The sequence below is a fragment of the Panicum hallii genome, chromosome 2 (genome assembly GCF_002211085.1).
Source record: "Panicum hallii strain FIL2 chromosome 2, PHallii_v3.1, whole genome shotgun sequence".
NCBI classification, from domain to species: Eukaryota; Viridiplantae; Streptophyta; class Magnoliopsida; order Poales; family Poaceae; genus Panicum; species Panicum hallii.
In genome coordinates, this window is record NC_038043.1 from 10,589,406 (window position 1) to 10,607,226 (window position 17,821).

Consider the following 17,821-nt stretch of genomic DNA (forward strand, 5'->3'; position numbering starts at 1 on the left):
CTCCCTCGGCTGCGGCGGCAGCGGCGGGATGCCCGACGGCGGCGCTGCTCTTGGATCCGCGGCAGGAGCTCCTTCGGCTCTGATCGCGGAAGATGGCTGTAGCACCACGGCGAAGCCGATGAGCAAGAAGATCCTCAGCTTGCACTTGCTCGATAGGGCCATCGATCGACGCGCGTGCCTCGGAGTCTGGGCTTTGTTTCTTGTGCTGCAGTAGCTAGCTTCGTTGCATTCGCGTCGAAGATCTTCTTTTGACAAAGAGTGTGGTTGTTAACAAACAGCTTCCTACATGGCGGGTCACAATCTTGGGATGAGACACGGATCACCGGCTATTCATTGCTACAAGTCTTCAACGGCCAGGCAAAATTCTGGGAATCTAGAACATGGTGACCCTGATGAGCCACCCAACTAGCCAAAATACCAGCCAACACTACTAAAAAATGAGTCAAAAATAACCCGCTTCCTTTGACCGTAATACTTGTAGCAATTGATCCACCCCTACACTGCAAGAAACCATTTAATCTGTGATAGAACAATTTCATCATAGTTCACTAAAAATTTGTCATTAAACAGTGTGGTTTCAGAAAACGTCATGGATTGAGTGTCACAGATTAAATCGATCGATGTTTTTCTATAATCATCATGGATTGATGCAATCCGTGACGTTTCTTAACCGTCATAGATTGGTTTTGAACCCGCGTAGCCAACCTAGGCCCAGTGTTTGTGACAAAAATAAACATCACAAATTTCGTCATCGATTGAATAGTCAGGTGATGTGGCTACTGATATGGATGGTGATGTGGATGCTGATATGGCAACTTTTGCTGCCGTGGATGTTAACGTGGGAGCTGATGTGGCTGCTAATGTGGCACACTTTTGTTAGAGGGTGTGGCCCACTTGTTAATGAGCCTATTTTAGAATTGGGACACTAAGATGGGCTATTTTCAGCCCACTATATTTCCACTCAGATTGAAACCAACTACACAGCCCATCATACAAGCCCATAAGAAATTCAGGCCATTTATCAGAATGATCAATTCAGCCCACAAGACATACAAAATTTATCAACTCAACTGAAATGTACTCTACTCCTAAAAGTTCCAGAATCAATAAAAGTTACAGAGCTACTACTTTGGTGACCGAATGAACAAAAGTGTTGAACTAGCATGACATCTCATAACACACATACGTTTATTCACGGTAAGCATGAACACCTAAGGCCTACTTTGGCAATAAGAATCAGCTGTTGATTATGAGGCAAATAAATCTGAATCTGAAGTTCAAAAGCCCAAGTATGAGATGAGAACTGGACACATCAAAATGAGTGGTTCGAGATTTTATAAAATTCACAAGAATGCAAAGTTGATGATACAATAGAATAATATGATGGAGGCCACATAATAGACAAGGTAACATCTATGTAGCTTGAGTGGTTTGAGATTTTGTAAGGTAATGTTGACATAAACACTAGGAAGTAGGCATTGAACGAAAAAGATTATATAAGAACAAAAATCACTCATAGCAGTTTTAGTTTCTCAATGCAAATCTTCAGGAGCTTGGAACACCTATTATTTGTTCTATCAAAAAACAATAAAAACATCATAGAGTAGCACAATGCAATCAATATGGCATTAGTGGCTCATTTTGCATATTGCAATATAGGCCAGTAGGTGAACGGTAGTACTACAACTTGCATATTTATGATTTCACTCTGTTAACCTAGTATCATTCTTAAACAGTAACAATCAGATAAGAAAATTGAGATGGTCTGAACCACCAAATGTTCTTGCCACACCTGAAAATTAATTTGGAGAAGATACATTAGACAAGGTCATCTAGCTGTCTATATACATCAGCAGGCACCCATAGACAACCAGTAATTAAATATTTAGATAAAATTGTAAGTTTACATCAAGTGTCGTCTAGCTGTCTAGTTACATGTTCAGAAAGCTTATGCACAAAAGTTTCAATTGTCAATATGCATATCAAGAAATTTCAGTTTTACTCTTCAGTAAGCAAATAGTTGAAATTGGATTAACAAAACATCACAGAAATTAAAAAAAATATTTTATTGTCCCCTGAATTTTGGGACAAAGTAGCAAATTCAGACTTAATGATGTAGTTCCTAAATCTAAATCAGAATCCAGAGATCAATAGGCAGATCTAACCCCACGGCACTACCCCTATGGCACTTCCAAAATCCACGTGCTTCCAAAATCCAAATGTTAAGTAAACATAAAGGAAGGCATTAGAAGAAATATAGTTGCATGAAAATAACATGTGACAGTAAATTAAAACATGTGAGTCTGCAAGTTGTTCAATCTTTTCTCAGAATCAGGTTAAAAATTGACCATATATTTTATCTACTATGAATAATTGACAGATTTTCCAAATCACAAGATGGCATTTATTCTCAACTAAACTGGAGAGCTGGACAGATTTATACTGCTACCGAACTGAACTGAAGTTAACATGATAAACAGAAATTCTATGACTGACAAAAGATGTGAGCATCCAAAACACAACTGCAAATAATTAAATAATGACCAAATTGCAATACAAAACAATACCATCAAAACTAACTACCAGAGATCACATCGAAACTAACTACCCCAAAACTCGACAAATTTGAACAAACATTCAATCAAACCTACCAGAGAGCGCATCGAAACTAACTACACAGTTCATAGGGTTTAGAAGTGAGAAAGCAAACTCACATTATCGAATTCGCGGAGGAACCAACGCTTACCAAAGAGAATTGCTTCACATTGGGGTGCTTCTCCTTGTACTACTACCAAACTCCTCCCTAGGGAACCAATCACACCAATCGATCAGAACGAAACCGAAACAATGCAGGGAGAAAACCACAACGCCGCATGAATCTAGCACTCACATGAATATGAAGAACGCACTCGAAGGCCTCCACGCCGGAAGTGGCGGAGCCCATGGCCACGGCGCCGCGCCTTGCTAAAGAGGGGCGCATCTACGGGGCTGGCGGTGCCCGTGCGCCCCTCGGCGGCTTGGCCCCCGACACGTGTCGCGAGAGGGGGCGGGATGAGGACCACATTGGTCGCGGGGTCGTTCGGTGGCTGTGGGTGGCGAGGAGATCCGCCGCCGCCAAATCTCCCCCGTGTTAGGCGGGTGTGGAGCTCCTTGACTGCCCCCACCATTCGTCTCCCCCTCGACAAGCAGGCGGCGTGCCTCGAGCTCCGGCACGTGGACGCAAGATGATGAAGAGGCAGCCAGCCTCCGCATAGGCGCAGGGCGCGTACGGGCACGTGCTCCTATGGTCGGTGGTCTGGTAGTAGGCGACGGAGGCCCGGCAGCCGTGCGCTTGGGAAGGGGAGCGGCATGCATATATGAAGAAGGAAGTGGAGCTCGGGAGAGAGAAGCGCGTGTTGAGGTGCCTGAGGATTAAGGTTTCAGCTGAGAGGGATGTGTATATTTATTCGACGCTTGGTGCATCTCAGCCGTCCACATGATCCGACGGTCTAAGCTATTATGCGATTCAATCTAAGCTAAAACGGGCCAAATATGAGACGTGGAATCCGAAGTATTTTCAGCCCAATACTATATAGCATTTTTTTTGTTTTCATGTTTAGACAAATGGAGAAAGGATCTTGTGAAGCAATATGAAAAAACAATTGTCTTCTATATATCAATTCAATTTTATATATATTAGATACATATAAGTTGTTTTTTAGCGGTTTCAAAAAATTTTGAACTCGTTTACTATTTTCAATAGTTTAAATGAATTTTTGCGTGTTTATAGAAAATAATTACAATTTGAACTAATTGTATTTAAAATACTAATTAGAAAATTCCAAAAATATATTTTAAGTATGTTTGTTCAATTATAGCTCATATGCTAAAAATAGATGAAAATTTCAAATGTTTGTTAGGGATAGTTCAAATTTCTATTCAATCCTTATTATAAAATAATGATAATCATACTTAACACTTCTCTGAAAATTATATAAATTGGCATGGAATCAGTTTATGGGTTTATAAGCTTGACATTAAAGTTTTAAAAGATTTTACAAAGATTGAAGTATACGTTGCTCATAGAATGGATAGATCCCTCATATTGTTTCATACAACTCAAGTCAAACTTTGAGATTTATACACCCTAAATTGGCCTAGTGGTGCTGGGAAAAGTACTGTGGTGCAACTTCTAGCACGGTATTATGAGGTGCTACTGCTTATATGTAGTAATACTGATAGGTTTTCATTATCGTAGCAACATCTGAGTGTTCTCCATTTTTGCAGCCAACTCAAGGTTGCATCACTGTGGCAGGAGAAGACATCCGCATATTTGACAAAAGAGAATGGTCTCAAGTAGTATCTCTAGTGAATCAGGTATACCATTAGAAATCTTCACACCATGTATTTTGCTGCTATATCTACAAAATTATTATATATTTTGAGGATTGAAACATGTTCTTTTCTCATTTGCTGTTATGACATTTTATATATTTACTTAAAGTGCATGTTCTTCGTTTGATGCAGTTACTAATTACAAGGCTCGATTTCTTTATTCACCGGACAAAGCACTCCTTTTTTTTTTCTTTTTCCCTGTTGAGCCACTAGACCTAGCTTTGGCTACAATGATTTCGAACAATTGTTTTTTGGAAAGCATTCCTTAATTACCGAGAATAAGGGCAATGTTTCGTCGTACCATTGCTGTATACAAAGGTATGTCATTTAGCGAAGGTGAAGTGAAAATTATGAAACTTTTACTGATGATATGAGCAAATATGTATTGGTTGACCATGATAAACTGTTATGGGTAAGTTTAGAGACTGAGAGGATGGGATTTGGAGGTTACTTCTTTGCCCTTCAGGGGGCAGAGCAAGACAATCTAACAAAATAACAACAGTTAACATTTAACAAACCTAAAGTCTCCTAACTTAATTCGCAAATCGCAAGGGAAGCTGTTCTTTTGCTACCTGCACTTTGGCTCCAGGTCATTGGGTGTTCATGTCCACCCTCTGGCCCTGCTGTTTTAGTGAGGGCCCACCGTAACAAAAAATAACACTCATTGGTTTGTTATGAAATACATTTTAATATTTTCACTGTTTTGACCTACATTTATCATAGAAATCAGTAGCCAAAGTTGCCTCTCAGTGACCACGCCATGTTTGAACTACTTTCTTATATATGGAGGGAGTAGTTATTTATTTTAAGTAGCTGTAACTGTTAGAAATTTTTATTTTTGTTTTATGAAGGATCCAGTCCTATTCTCGGTGTCTGTCGGAGAAAATATTGCTAATGGTCTCCCAGATAATGTTGTCTCCAAGGATGAGATAATAAAAGCTGCTAAAGCTGCCAATGCCATGAATTCATCATCTCTCTTCCACAGGTAGGGGAAGTCTTTGTCGTAGGATCTATCATTGATTGGCTATCTTCAGTTATATGCTAAAATCTTTGTTTCATCTCATTATAGGGGTATGACACTCTTGTTGGAGAACGAGGCAGTCTCCTAAGTGGGGGACAAAGACAGGTAATCTTCTATGTTTGTTGCTTTGCATAATTCCAAAGCCAAGTACTTTACACTCTTGTTTGTTTCTTTGCAGAGAATTGCAATTGCACGGGCCCTTCTGAAAAATGCTCCTATTCTAATACTTGATGAGGTATGTATTTCTTAGTATTGAACTGGCTTAGTTCTATTTTAATATTTTCAAAAATTGTATCCAGATTTGGCGATAACTCAATTTCGATGTGGAGAAAAAGGTAAATGAAGGACCAGATAGGCGACCAGAGCGGCGGGGGGGGGAGGTGAACGGTAGCCTAAAATTCGATTTGAAAAACTGAAGAGAAAAATCCGGGATTACACCCAATGCACCTCGGACAAAGAGTATCAGTACCGCATAGCTCAGAATGACTATTAGGACTAGGAATACTCTTAACTCACAATCGGAACTACAGCTAGAAAACAACCCTAGAACAAGAGTTAACTACTCATCTGCGACCTAAAACAAATCTAGCAAAATCAGTGAAGAAAGAAAAACTAGTTAGGCAATTCATCAAACAGCTACTGTGCGTCAAACATGCATCCTGAACTGCTACCTCTACTGTCGCCCGGGGTCACAGGAATTTGCATAACAACTAAAACAGTCAAATTGCTGCTGCTGCCGTGCAAGTTGCTTCTGCAGAAACACCCCCCACCACTGCCCACCTCCCTGCTGCTTGCTGCCTCTGCGCACCAAGGCCAAGGTGCTAGCGCTGCAGGCTGCCTGTTCTCCTGGCACACTGCATAGCAGCCACTGCTGCAAGCTCCCAGCGCTTGGTACGCTCCCCCTGGTGCCTGTGCAGATACAAAACAAGAACGGGAATCCAAACTACAGCGAGAAAAACAACACGAATTGAATCGATCCAAAAACCCGGAGGGCACTAGGAGAGAAGGGCCTCCTTTCCCATGAATCCGTGGTCCAAACTCTCAAAATTTCATCACCAAATCCTAACCCTAGAGGAAGGAAAAGAGGAGGGGAGGAGGAACCAGAAGAACAAAAGAAAACCAGAAAGGGGGCGACGGGAACACCTAGACTCCCTGAGCTGGCTGCCCTCCTCTTTCTTTTAACCCCACTAACTCTCTAGACTAAAGACTAAAATACCCCCAGACTTAACTAGACACTAGAAAGCCCGTAGGGGCAAAACTAGAAAAGATACATTGGACTCATCCGACGGCCGAGGTTCTTTCTTCGAGTCGAAGTCTTCTCCGCGATGCCGCTGTGTGGACGAAGATCTGGTCCACGGTTTTGGAGGGTCCGCAAAACCCGGGTAGGTGGCCGGTTTTGAGAAAACCACCAAAACTCCACGCGCCGGAAGATTCCCGCCTCCACGCCGTGGCCCTAGACGCCTTTCCTGCCTCTGCCTTCTGACGGCCCTAGACGCCACCCAATGCCTGTCACCTCCTCGCCCGCAGCGAGGCCCTAGATGCTGTCGACGCTCGTCGCCTCCGTCAGTCCCGAGACCGATGCCCGTGCCTCCACGACTTGGCATCTTCAACCGCCGTCCACCTCATTGGTTTTGTGGCGCAAACCAAGAAACCCGCCTTCCGTCGCCGCTTGCGTCCTCGATCCAGGAGTGGACGCCACAGCTGCCGCCCAGCCCGAGCTCCTCCACGGCACCTCTACGTCGACACTCGACGCCCGTGTACCTGCAATCCAAATACCAAGCGCACGATCACACCGCATGGTTGACAATTCACTCATCACAGGCAGGATAGAGTACTCAACATTCCTCAATCTCCCCCTTGATGAGTGCATTGTCAACACACCACCTGAAACCAAAGAAGTGATAAAATAGAAGCAAGAAAGTGAAGAACTCAAGCAAGTGACAAAAAGCTCAGAAAGTAAAGAATAGTCACTTACTCAAGCACATATCGATTCCCTAAGACAAGGGCAACGGCTCGACGCAATCGATCAAAAGCCAAAACATGACTCCTCAAAGATAGAGGTTAAGCTCGACGCAGTCATGCTGGAAGTGGAGGGAAAACGAGGAAAACCAGGAGCCAGAAACAAACAGACACTCCCCAAGCAAAGCTTTTCCCTCTCACAAGTTCAACTCTCATCACATCAAAGCCTTGTGCGCAACAAGTTTCAAAAATCAACCAAGTCTCCCCCTTGTTCGATCACTTCTCCCAAAAAATTCTCCCCCTTGTTGGCACATGCACACATCAAGCCTAAAACTCCCCCTGAAATCATGCTATGCAATGAATGTCGTGCAGAGGGTGTACGTGAAACATTCAGGCATACACAGATATGATCAACTAGTGACAGGCAAATGTGCTTCATAAACAGGAACTGAATCTAGCTCAATAGGATATATCAATCAATTCTAGAGCTAGCAAGTTCAGTTCAGCAAAAATAAAAGCATCACCCATGATCTCACAACAGCAAGTAGGATAAGGAAAGCAGTGCTAGTCAAACTCATACAAGGTGATCCAAAGCAGCCAATATATTTTATCATGATTCAATTCTGCATTTCAAACTTATCAAGCAAGTGAGTTTGCCAGGGGTTGAAAGCTTGTCATGCTTTACTTAGCAACGAGGCCAAGCCTATGCCAAAGGCAATCAGAAGCTTAAGGTACTCGCTTCAGCCATGCACAGCCTTGCCCGGGTTCTCACTAGTGCTATGTGAGCCGTCCCGAAAGCTCGATCAGTGCGACAAGCAATCCCACCTGGATCTTTTCATTCCATTTCAGACATATTTTTAAACAAGTTTAACAATTTTAGCTCATATCAAAGATTACAAGCCACACTAGCATGATTAAGATAGCAAAGCACATCAATACATCCTATCATGCTAGTAGCCAAGACAGGGTGACCATGTTTTCAGATTTTCAAATCAAAATAGCTTAACTCAGATGATATGACATATACTGTGGAGCAAGCTATACATGATCGAGTCTAAGAAACTACACTAGCAAGCACTAGAAGATCATAACAGTGTATACAAGAATGCCAGTGCAGTGTAGCAATGCAAAATGCAAACATGTACAATGTATATGAACAATGCAACTACCAAACCTAGAAAATGAAGAGAAGCAAATAAAATCTATAAAGCTAACCAAAGAAAAGTCAGCGATTAAAAGGGGTAACAAACCCCAAGCTCCCCTCGCAAGCGAGCAAAGGTGTCCTGCTCAAGTGGTTTTGTGAGGATATCTGCGGTTTGCCTCTCTGAAGAGACATGGATCAAGTCTATGTGGCCTCTCTCATGGTTATCTCGCAGGAAATGGAATCTGATATCTATGTGTTTGGTTCTTGGGTGTAGGACAGGGTTCTTTGTAATGCTAATGGCTGACATGTTGTCTACAAAGATGGGAACCCTACCGAAACTCAATCCATATCCTGCAAGGTTTGTTTCATCCAAAGTATCTGGGAACAGCAGCTAGCAATGGCAACATACTCAGCTTCTGTGGAAGAAAGCGCTACGCTAGCTTGCTTGCGAGAGGACCAAGACACCAAAGATGTACCGAGAAATTGACAAGTGTCGGATGTCGACTTGCGATCCAACCGACACCCACCGAAATCGGCATCAGAAAAACCCACCAAAACCAGAGAAGAATCCGCAGAATACCAAAGACCAAATTCAGGGGTGAATTTAAGATACCTGAAGATGCGTTTCACCACCTGCCTGTGGGAGGTGCACGGAGAAGCCTGGTACCGCGCACAAAGGCCGACTCCGAACTGAATGTCCGGCCGTGTCACCATCAGGTACAGGAGAGAGCCGATCATGCTCCTGTATTCCTTCTGGTCCACCGTCTCACCGTCCAAGTCCTCATCAAGCGCCGTCGAAGTGCTGATCGGAGTCGGCTAAGGTGACAAGTCACTCATGTCGAACTTCCGCAGCAAGTCCCTGGTGTACTTGGCTTGATGGACAAACGTGCCCTGAGTAGTTTGCTTGATCTGCAGCCCGAGGAAGAACTGCAGCTCACCAAACTTGGACATCTGCTCAGAAAACTTGGAGACAAGAGCGTGAGAAGAGCCACCAAAGATAATATCATCCACGTATATCTAAACTAATAGAAAATCAGTGCCAGACCGCATGAGGAACAAAGTTTTATCCACACATCCCATTTTAAAGCCCTGAGCCAGCAAAAAGGTTTTCAATCTATCATACCAAGCTCTAGGTGCCTGTTTCAAACCATAAAGAGCTTTTTGATGTTTATAAACATGGTTTGGAAACTTGGGATTTTTGAAACCAGGGGGTTGCTTCACATAAACCTCTTCTTCGATAAAACCATTCAAGAAGGTAGATTTAACGTCCATTTGAAAAACTTTAAAACCCTTGAAAGCAGCAAATGCAAGAAAGATTCGAATAGCTTCCAAACGAGCAACAGGGGCAAAGGTCTCCTCAAAATCAATACCCTCTTTTTGGCAAAACCCCTGGGCAACAAGACGAGCCTTGTTCCGAACAACCAACCCATCCTCACTCTGCTTGTTTTTGAAAACCCATTTCGTTCCGATGGGATTACAAGCAGGTGGAGGCTCGACTAAAACCCAAACTTGGTTTCTTTCAAAATTTTCAAGTTCCTCATGCATGGCATTGACCCAATTAGAATCAGAAAGAGCGTGTCCAATATCCTTGGGCTCAAAAGAGGCAACAAACGCTGAATGAGCAAAGCCAGCGATACTCGTTACCTTGGACCTGGTGACTCGTTCGTTGAGATCACCTAGCATCTGTTGAGGTGGATGACGACGCTGAATATGTCGAGGTGCTTCCCGCGTCGAAATCGCCTCCTCCTCAACCAAGTCTGGTGTCTCCTCAGGTGCAGCTGGTGAAGCCTGAGTCACCTGCTCGATCGGCCCCCGTGAAGTAGACGTAGTCGGATCGGGGCCGTCATCATCGTCCGAGCTCGTGGTGGAGGCAACTGGGTCCACAGCACGCGTGGTAGCCTCAGCCTCGCCCTCTGCAGCTTCTTTCTCCTCATCTTCAAAGATGGAGGTGCCGAGCTCATCATCTCCTGCAACTTCAAAGAAAGAAGAATTGCACGGTGCAGTCTCGTCGAAAGTGACTTCACAAGTCTCTCTGACAATGTTAGTATCAATAATCAGCACATGGTACGCTCTAGAGTGAGAAGCATAATCGAGAAAAATGGCGTCAGACGAGCGAGACTCAAACTTATCAAGATTTCCATCTTTCAGCACAAAGCACTGGCAACCGAAAACTCTGAGATGGTCAACATGGGGCTGGCGTCCAAATCGCAACTCATAAGAAGTCCTGTGCATGAAAGCACGCAAGAACATACGGTTGGACATGTAACAAGCGGTGTTAACCGCCTCAGCCTGGTATTTGCGAGGAGTCCTATGCTCATCGAGCATCGTCCTCGCCATCTCAACCAGCGTCCGATTCTTCCATTCTACAACTCCATTCTGTTGTGGAGTGTAGGGAGAAGAATACTGGTGTTCAAGCCCTTGATCACTGCAAAAGGTGTCAAAACGAACATTTTTTAATTCTGTGCCATTATCACTACGAATCGCTCTCATGGCCTAGGGTAGCTTGTTTTTCAACCTCAAGATCAAGTCTCGAACAAACTCGAAAGCCTCATCCTTGGTTCTCATGAAAAAAGACCCAAGAATAGCGAGAAAAATCATCCACGATCACAAGAACATACCACTTCCCACCAACTGACATCACCCGAGAAGGACCAACTGTGTCCATGTGTAGCAACTCTCCAGGGTGAGCGGTCATCACCTGATTAACAGGCCGATGAGAAGCGGCAATCATCTTCCCGTGGCGACACGGATGGCACACAAGGTCCTTTTCAAACTTCAATTTGGGCAATCCTCGGATTAGGCCAAGTGAGCTCATCTCGACAACAAATCAAAGCTCAAATGTCCAAGTCTCCTATGCCACTTCCACAAATCGAAAGAAGGACCAGCCAACAAGCAACAAGAAGGGCCAAGAGGAGTTCCAGAAAAGTCAACCAAGAAAACCTGATCGCGAGGTGTAATCTAACAAACCAAATCTCCTCTGGAATCCAAAACACGCAAACAACCCTCCTTGAAGCGAACCTCAAACCCCTCATCAAGAAGTTGCAAAACAGAGAGCAAATTAAAACCAAGATTCGAAACCAAAGCAACTTCTCTCAGGGTAAAGCGATCAGAAACTCGAACAGCGCCAAGTCCACGTACCTTTCCTCTTCCATTATCCCCGAACACAATGTACTCCTTTGAGCGCATCGGGGTGAGGCTGGAGAACCATTTGTCATTTCCGGTCATGTGGCGTGAACAACCGGAGTCCATGATCCACCTGTTCTCCAAGCCTCCAACCTGCACATCAGTAGTGAGACAAAGGGTGAGCAAATGTCTCAACACTGGGGTTAGCAAAGTGAGAAGCAAACCAGTGTCGAGCCACTTGCTCTACAGAGGTTTTAGCAAAACCAGACAAAGCGTATCCCCCGTCCCGTCTACTGAGTGACTGACGAACACCACCGCGAGGAAAGAGTGAATCCTCAAAACCTCCTCCAAAGCCTCGGTCCCGTGGTCCATAACCGTACTGAAAACTACCAGGTGCACGGCCGGCAAAGCGACCACCCACTGGAGCACGGTAACCACCACTGTCTCCCTGACCTCCACCTACACGGTGCGCCCAAGCATCTTGCCTACCACCATGCCGAGGAGGACCATGCACCCGAGCAGAGTACATGTCCATGTTCCGTCTCTCCTGCTCACGCCTCACAGCCCGCTTTCTTCTGAAGCAAAACTCCTCCAGGTGACCTTCCCTATCACAGTACTCGCAGTGGTACCTCACCTCACGCTTGGGAGGTGGAGGCCTAGCCTGCGGATGGGGAGGAGCAGCCCCCTTCTTCTGGGCAACCTGGGCTGCTGCAGCAGGGAGCGTGTCGAGGGGATTCCTCAGCTCATTGGGCTTTGGAACCCAAACCTGCTTCTGCGGAGGTGCTTTCGGTGGTTCTTTAAGCACACCATCTGTGGGGTCAACAAGCGAAGGCTGCGTGCTCGTACTAGCAGTGTTTCCAGCAGCCTTGCCGATCTTACCATACTACTTGTCAAAGTCTAACTTCGTGTCTGTGTAACCGACCCCAAACCCATCACCCCGCTTGAACTGCTTAATCATCATGCCCAACTGCGGCTCACTAGCAGAAACCCAACTAAGAATCGCCCTAAGATAGGTATTCTCATTCTCCAAGTTGGCTTTCTCTACCGCAAGATTATCCAAATCAAATATTAAACCAGTGCAAACAGAGCAGTCAATAGGTGGGCTAGACTCCACGACCTTAGTCCTCCCTAAAGACTTAACCAAGGCATTCTTCTCATCTAGCTCCGACCTAAGCGTGGGACAAAGCTTGCAAGCACCAAGCAGAACTGGCCTAGACTTCATCTCCTCTAGCTCGCACACAACAGTAGCAAACTTGGACTGCAACGAAGCTAGATCAGACTTAAAGATAGGACACTCATCACATTCAAGCACATCGCTAACAATAGGAGCATCCTTAACCAGTTCTAGTTCATGCTTGGCCTTAGTGAGCTCATGAGACACGTCAACAAGCGAAGTCTTAGCAACATCTAAGTTCACGACGTTCTCATCATGCTTGGCACAGAGAGCAACAAGATCATTCATGTGAGATATGCAGCCAGCGCACTCATCCTCACTAGATTTCTCCCTAGCACAAGCCAGCTCAGCCCTAAGCTTTCTACGCTCTCTAGCTGCTTCCTTAAGCAGCCTCTTCTGGTTGTCGAGAGCGGCGTACAACTCCCTAACCTCCGTATCAAGCAGGTCGATTGTGGAGTTTACCTCTAAATCGCTCTCGGATCCAGGAGAAGAGTCGATGTGCGTCGGTGTAGCATGTCCACCCGAAGACGCACGAGCACCATCGGCTTCGCTAGCCATGGTGCAGAAACCCTTGCGCCGACTGGCCGCCAAGCACAGGCCGATGAAGCCGGTGGCTTCCTTGTCCCGCTTCTTCTTCTTCTTTTCATCGTCGTCCGAGGTCGGTGAAGAAGAGCGGTCGGTGTCGGAGCTCTTGTCGAGGTCGCTGAGCTACGCCATAAAGGCCTTCTCCCGCTTCTTGGCCTTGTACTGGAAGCGCTTCTTTAGCGACTCCTTGTCGAAGCGTCCTCCCCGGTCATGACTGTGGTGCTTGTGGCACCGACGCTCCTTGTTGGAGCCTCCCATGTCGCGGTCGCGGTGGCGGTAGTTGTCGAAGTGGTTGTTCTGGCCACCGTCGGACTTCTTGGGGCAATCGGCGATGAAGTGGTTCAAATCACCGCAGTTGTAGCACCCGGGGTTCTTCTTCCTCTGCCTGTTGTGGTAGACGCACTGGAACTTGCTGATGAGGAGGCACAAGTCGTTGTCGCCCAGCGTCTCCAGCTGCTCATCTGTAACATAAGGCAAAGAGGCAAGAGAAAAACCAAGAGCAGAGTTAGCATTAGAGCTCGTTCCACCTGGGCCAGTCACAAGAGCGATGCTCTTGGAAGGAGGGGCACCATTGAGCTTGGCTCGTGTCTGGTTATCCACCTCCGTGGCCTTGAGCTTGCTGAAAAGCTCGTTCATGGTCAAAGTCTCATAGCCTGCAGACTCAATGATCGTGTTCACCTTGAGATCCCACACAGGGCGGTCAAGTGCATAGAGCAGCTTGAGGGCCTTCTCGTGCTCCGTGTACTCAAGGGCATCAGTAGATCTGTTCGCATTGACTTTGTTCACAATCGATTGAAACCGACTGAACATATCGCCAATGTCTCACCCGGCCCCTGTGTGAAGTTCTCGTATTCACGCCGGTGAGTCTCGAACAGTCTAGCCTTCACCTGAGGTGTGCCCTCGTGGTAGTTCTCAAGGCATGTCCAAACTTTGTGGGCTTCCTAAAAACCCTGGACGCGTGAGAACTCCGCACGAGAAACGCCAGCGAACAAGGCATTGACAGCCTTGGTGTTAGCCTCGTGCTCTGACACCTGAAGAGGTGTGGTCCGAACGGCAAGCACCTCATAAGCCTGGTTCTTGGTAATCTCCCAAACCTCAGCTCCCATGCTTTGCAAGAAGGCTCGCATACGCACCTTCCAATAAGCATAGTCCTCACCGGCAAACACGGGGATCTTACCAAGACTCACCATGGTCGCCAAGTGATTTTCAAACCGGTTAAGATACTGAAAACCTCAACCAAGCTCTGATACCAATTGAAGGACCAGATAGGCGACCAGAGGGGGGGTGAATGGTAGCCTAAAATTTGATTTGAAAAACTGAAGAGAAAAGTCCCGATTACACCCAACGCACCTCGGACGAAGAGTATCAGTACCGCATAGCTCAGAACGACTATCAGCACTAGGAATACTCTTGACTCACAATCGGAAGCTTGATCGAGAAAAGTCCAAACAAAATCTCACAAGTTCAACCACGCAGATGATCCGATACCTAAAACACCCAAACGGAGCCAAAACACACTCTCAGAAGCAAAGCGGTGAAAAATCTCACAAACACGCACACATGCGCAACCGAACGGAAGCTGATCAGAGAGAAAATATCGGAAGCTCAACTCGTCAAGAACTTAACAAGAAAGAGTTAGTGCACTGATAAAACAAACACTAGTAGAAATAGAATTAAAACTAATTAGCAAGAGCACTAAACAACTAGTTTGTGTTTTGCTTTTTCAGGATATAACTAAGCAGGAAATTAAATAACCTAGAGCGAGCAAATAAATCTAGTGAGGGGACAAACAAACTACAGCTAGAAAACAACCCTAGAACAAGAGTTAACTACTCATCTGCGACCTAAAAAAAATCTAGCAAAATCAGTGAAGAAAGAAAAACTAGTTAGGCAATTCATCAAACAGCTGCTGTGCGTCAAACATGCATCCTGAACTGCTACCTCTACTGTCGCCCGGGGTCACAGGAATTTGCATAACAACTAAAACAGTCAAATTGCTGCTGCTGCCGTGCAAGCTGCTTCTGCAGAAACACCCCCCACCGCTGCCCACCTCCCTGCTGCTTGCTGTCTCTGCGCACCAAGGCCAAGGTGCTAGCGCTGCAGGCTGCCTGTTCTCCTGGCACACTGCATAGCAGCCACTGCTGCAAGCTCCCAGCGCTTGGTGCGCTCCCCCTGGTGCCAGTGCAGATACAAAACAAGAACGGGAATCCAAACTACAGCGAGAAAAACAACACGAATTGAATCGATCCAAAAACCCGGAGGGCACTAGGAGAGAAGGGCCTCCTTTCCCATGAATCCGTGGTCCAAACTCTCAAAATTTCATCACCAAATCCTAACCCTAGAGGAAGGAAAAGAGGAGGGGAGGAGGAACTAGAAGAACAAAAGAAAACCAGAAAGGGGGGCGACGGGAACACCTAGACTCCCTGAGCTGGCTGCCCTCCTCTTTCTCTTAACCCCACTAACTCTCTAGACTAAAGACTAAAATAACCCCAGACTTAACTAGACACTAGAAAGCCCGTAGGGGCAAAACTGGAAAAGATACATTGGACTCATCCGACGGCCGAGGTTCTTTCTTCGAGTCGAAGTCTTCTCCGTGATGCCGCCGTGTGGACGAAGATCCGGTCCGCGGTTTTGGAGGGTCCGCAAAACCCGGGTAGGTGGCCGGTTTTGAGAAAACCGCCAAAACTCCACGCGCCGGAAGATTCCCGCCTCCACGCCGTGGCCCTAAACGCCGTTCCCGCCTCGGCCTTCTGACGGCCCTAGACGCCGCCCGACGCCTGTCACCTCCTCGCCCGCAGCGAGGCCCTAGATGCCGTCGACGCCCGTCGACTCCGTCAGTCCTGAGACCGACGCCCGTGCCTCCACGACTTGGCGTCTTCAACCGCCGTCCACCTGCTTGGTTTTGTAGCGCAAACCAAGAAACCCGCCTTCCGTCGCCACTTGCGTCCTCGATCCAGGAGTGGACGCCACAGCTGCTGCCCCGCCCGAGCTCCTCCATGGCAACTCTACGTCGACACTCGACGCCCGTGTACCTGCAATCCAAAGACCAAGCGCACGATCACACCGCACGGTTGACAATTCACTCATCACAGGCAGGATAGAGTACTCAACATTCCTCAGTAAACCTAGGACCCGTATGTACAAATACACATTAAGATTGTCATGGCCCAATTGATGTGATGTGACAGAGGATATAATAAAGATAAATTACAACTACGGCCTGCCATTTCCCATGCTTATGTTAACATTTAGGCATGGGCACATGGCTAGGTTTACATTGGTTTGGCCAGTTGATGTATAGACTGAGAGGGAACTCAAAGCCATGAATACATTGATCTAGTAAAATAAAATGGAAAAAACATGAATACATAAGGAGACGGTCAAGGGTACCAGTGATCAAGTGTCAACTTCAGAATACTTGGGCGAGCTAAAATCAAGTGTCTTGAGTGTCTAGGGCGGCAATACCATATAGATGTATGTCTGCCAATATTCTATACTAATGCTGTGATAGATGGATACACATCCTACGGTGTAAATCAGCCTTAAATCTTTTTAGAAGTTTCAAATGATGAATTTATAAGAGAAAGAACAGCACATATTGGTGGCAGGTCCTGTTTCTCATTCACCGCCAATATGTTGGGCTTACTTTGGAACCTTATGCTGTTTGCAGGCTACTAGTGCACTGGACGCGACAAGTGAGCGGCTCGTGCAGGAAGCTCTCAATCACTTGATGAAGGGAAGGACTTCTCTGGTGTTGCCCACAGGCTGAGCACCGTGCAGAATGCACATCGAATTGCTGTTTGCTCGGAGGGCAAGATAATTGAACTGGGGACGCACACCGAACTGGTTGCTAAGGGAGGCAGGTACGCATCACTTGTCGGGACACAGAGGCTTGCTTTCGAGTAATAACCCGTCACCAACCGAGTAATGGTTCTATCGTACCCAAGGTGCATTCTATATTTACTCTATTTTTTTTGTGAGTATACTTACTCTATTTTCCTTCTTACATCATTAGAGGTTATAGGTTATTTATAGAAAAGAAAAGAGGTTATAGTTTGTTACTAATCCGCAGCAGCTGTACATGAATCAGGAAACACATCATGTAGCGAAGTCGATAATCAAAATAAAGGATGACCAACTTCCTCTACCATGATGTCATATAGAGATAATTGACTACAATGTTAGAAAGTCAAGGTGGCAATGGCAATTGCCAATCAGACCCTTGAGCCTTGCACCTAATTGGGTGCGGGGCTGGCTTTTTGTGCCTGCGGGTCTGTGGCTTTGTGTCAAATTCACACAATGGCCCTACGACTAATTCAAAGCCATCAGCCAGTCCACTCTTTCTCAGCCTCTATCCGCTAGTTGTATACAGATGCGCTTGGATGGAAAATCATTTTTTTAAAAAAAATATCTTTAGGAGTATAATTTATGTGTAGTGTTT

The 17,821-nt window shown here is 45.9% G+C and overlaps 1 long non-coding RNA gene across 1 annotated transcript; it reads left to right on the forward strand.

Annotated features, from left to right (window-relative positions):
* The first annotated feature begins 4,133 nt into the window (after positions 1–4,133).
* LOC112882625 lies at positions 4,134–17,527 on the forward strand. Its single transcript, XR_003226688.1, has 6 exons — positions 4,134–4,189; positions 4,267–4,356; positions 5,226–5,359; positions 5,444–5,500; positions 5,574–5,630; positions 17,051–17,527. It is a non-coding gene; the product is annotated as an uncharacterized LOC112882625 (long non-coding RNA).
* The last annotated feature ends 294 nt before the right edge of the window (positions 17,528–17,821 follow it).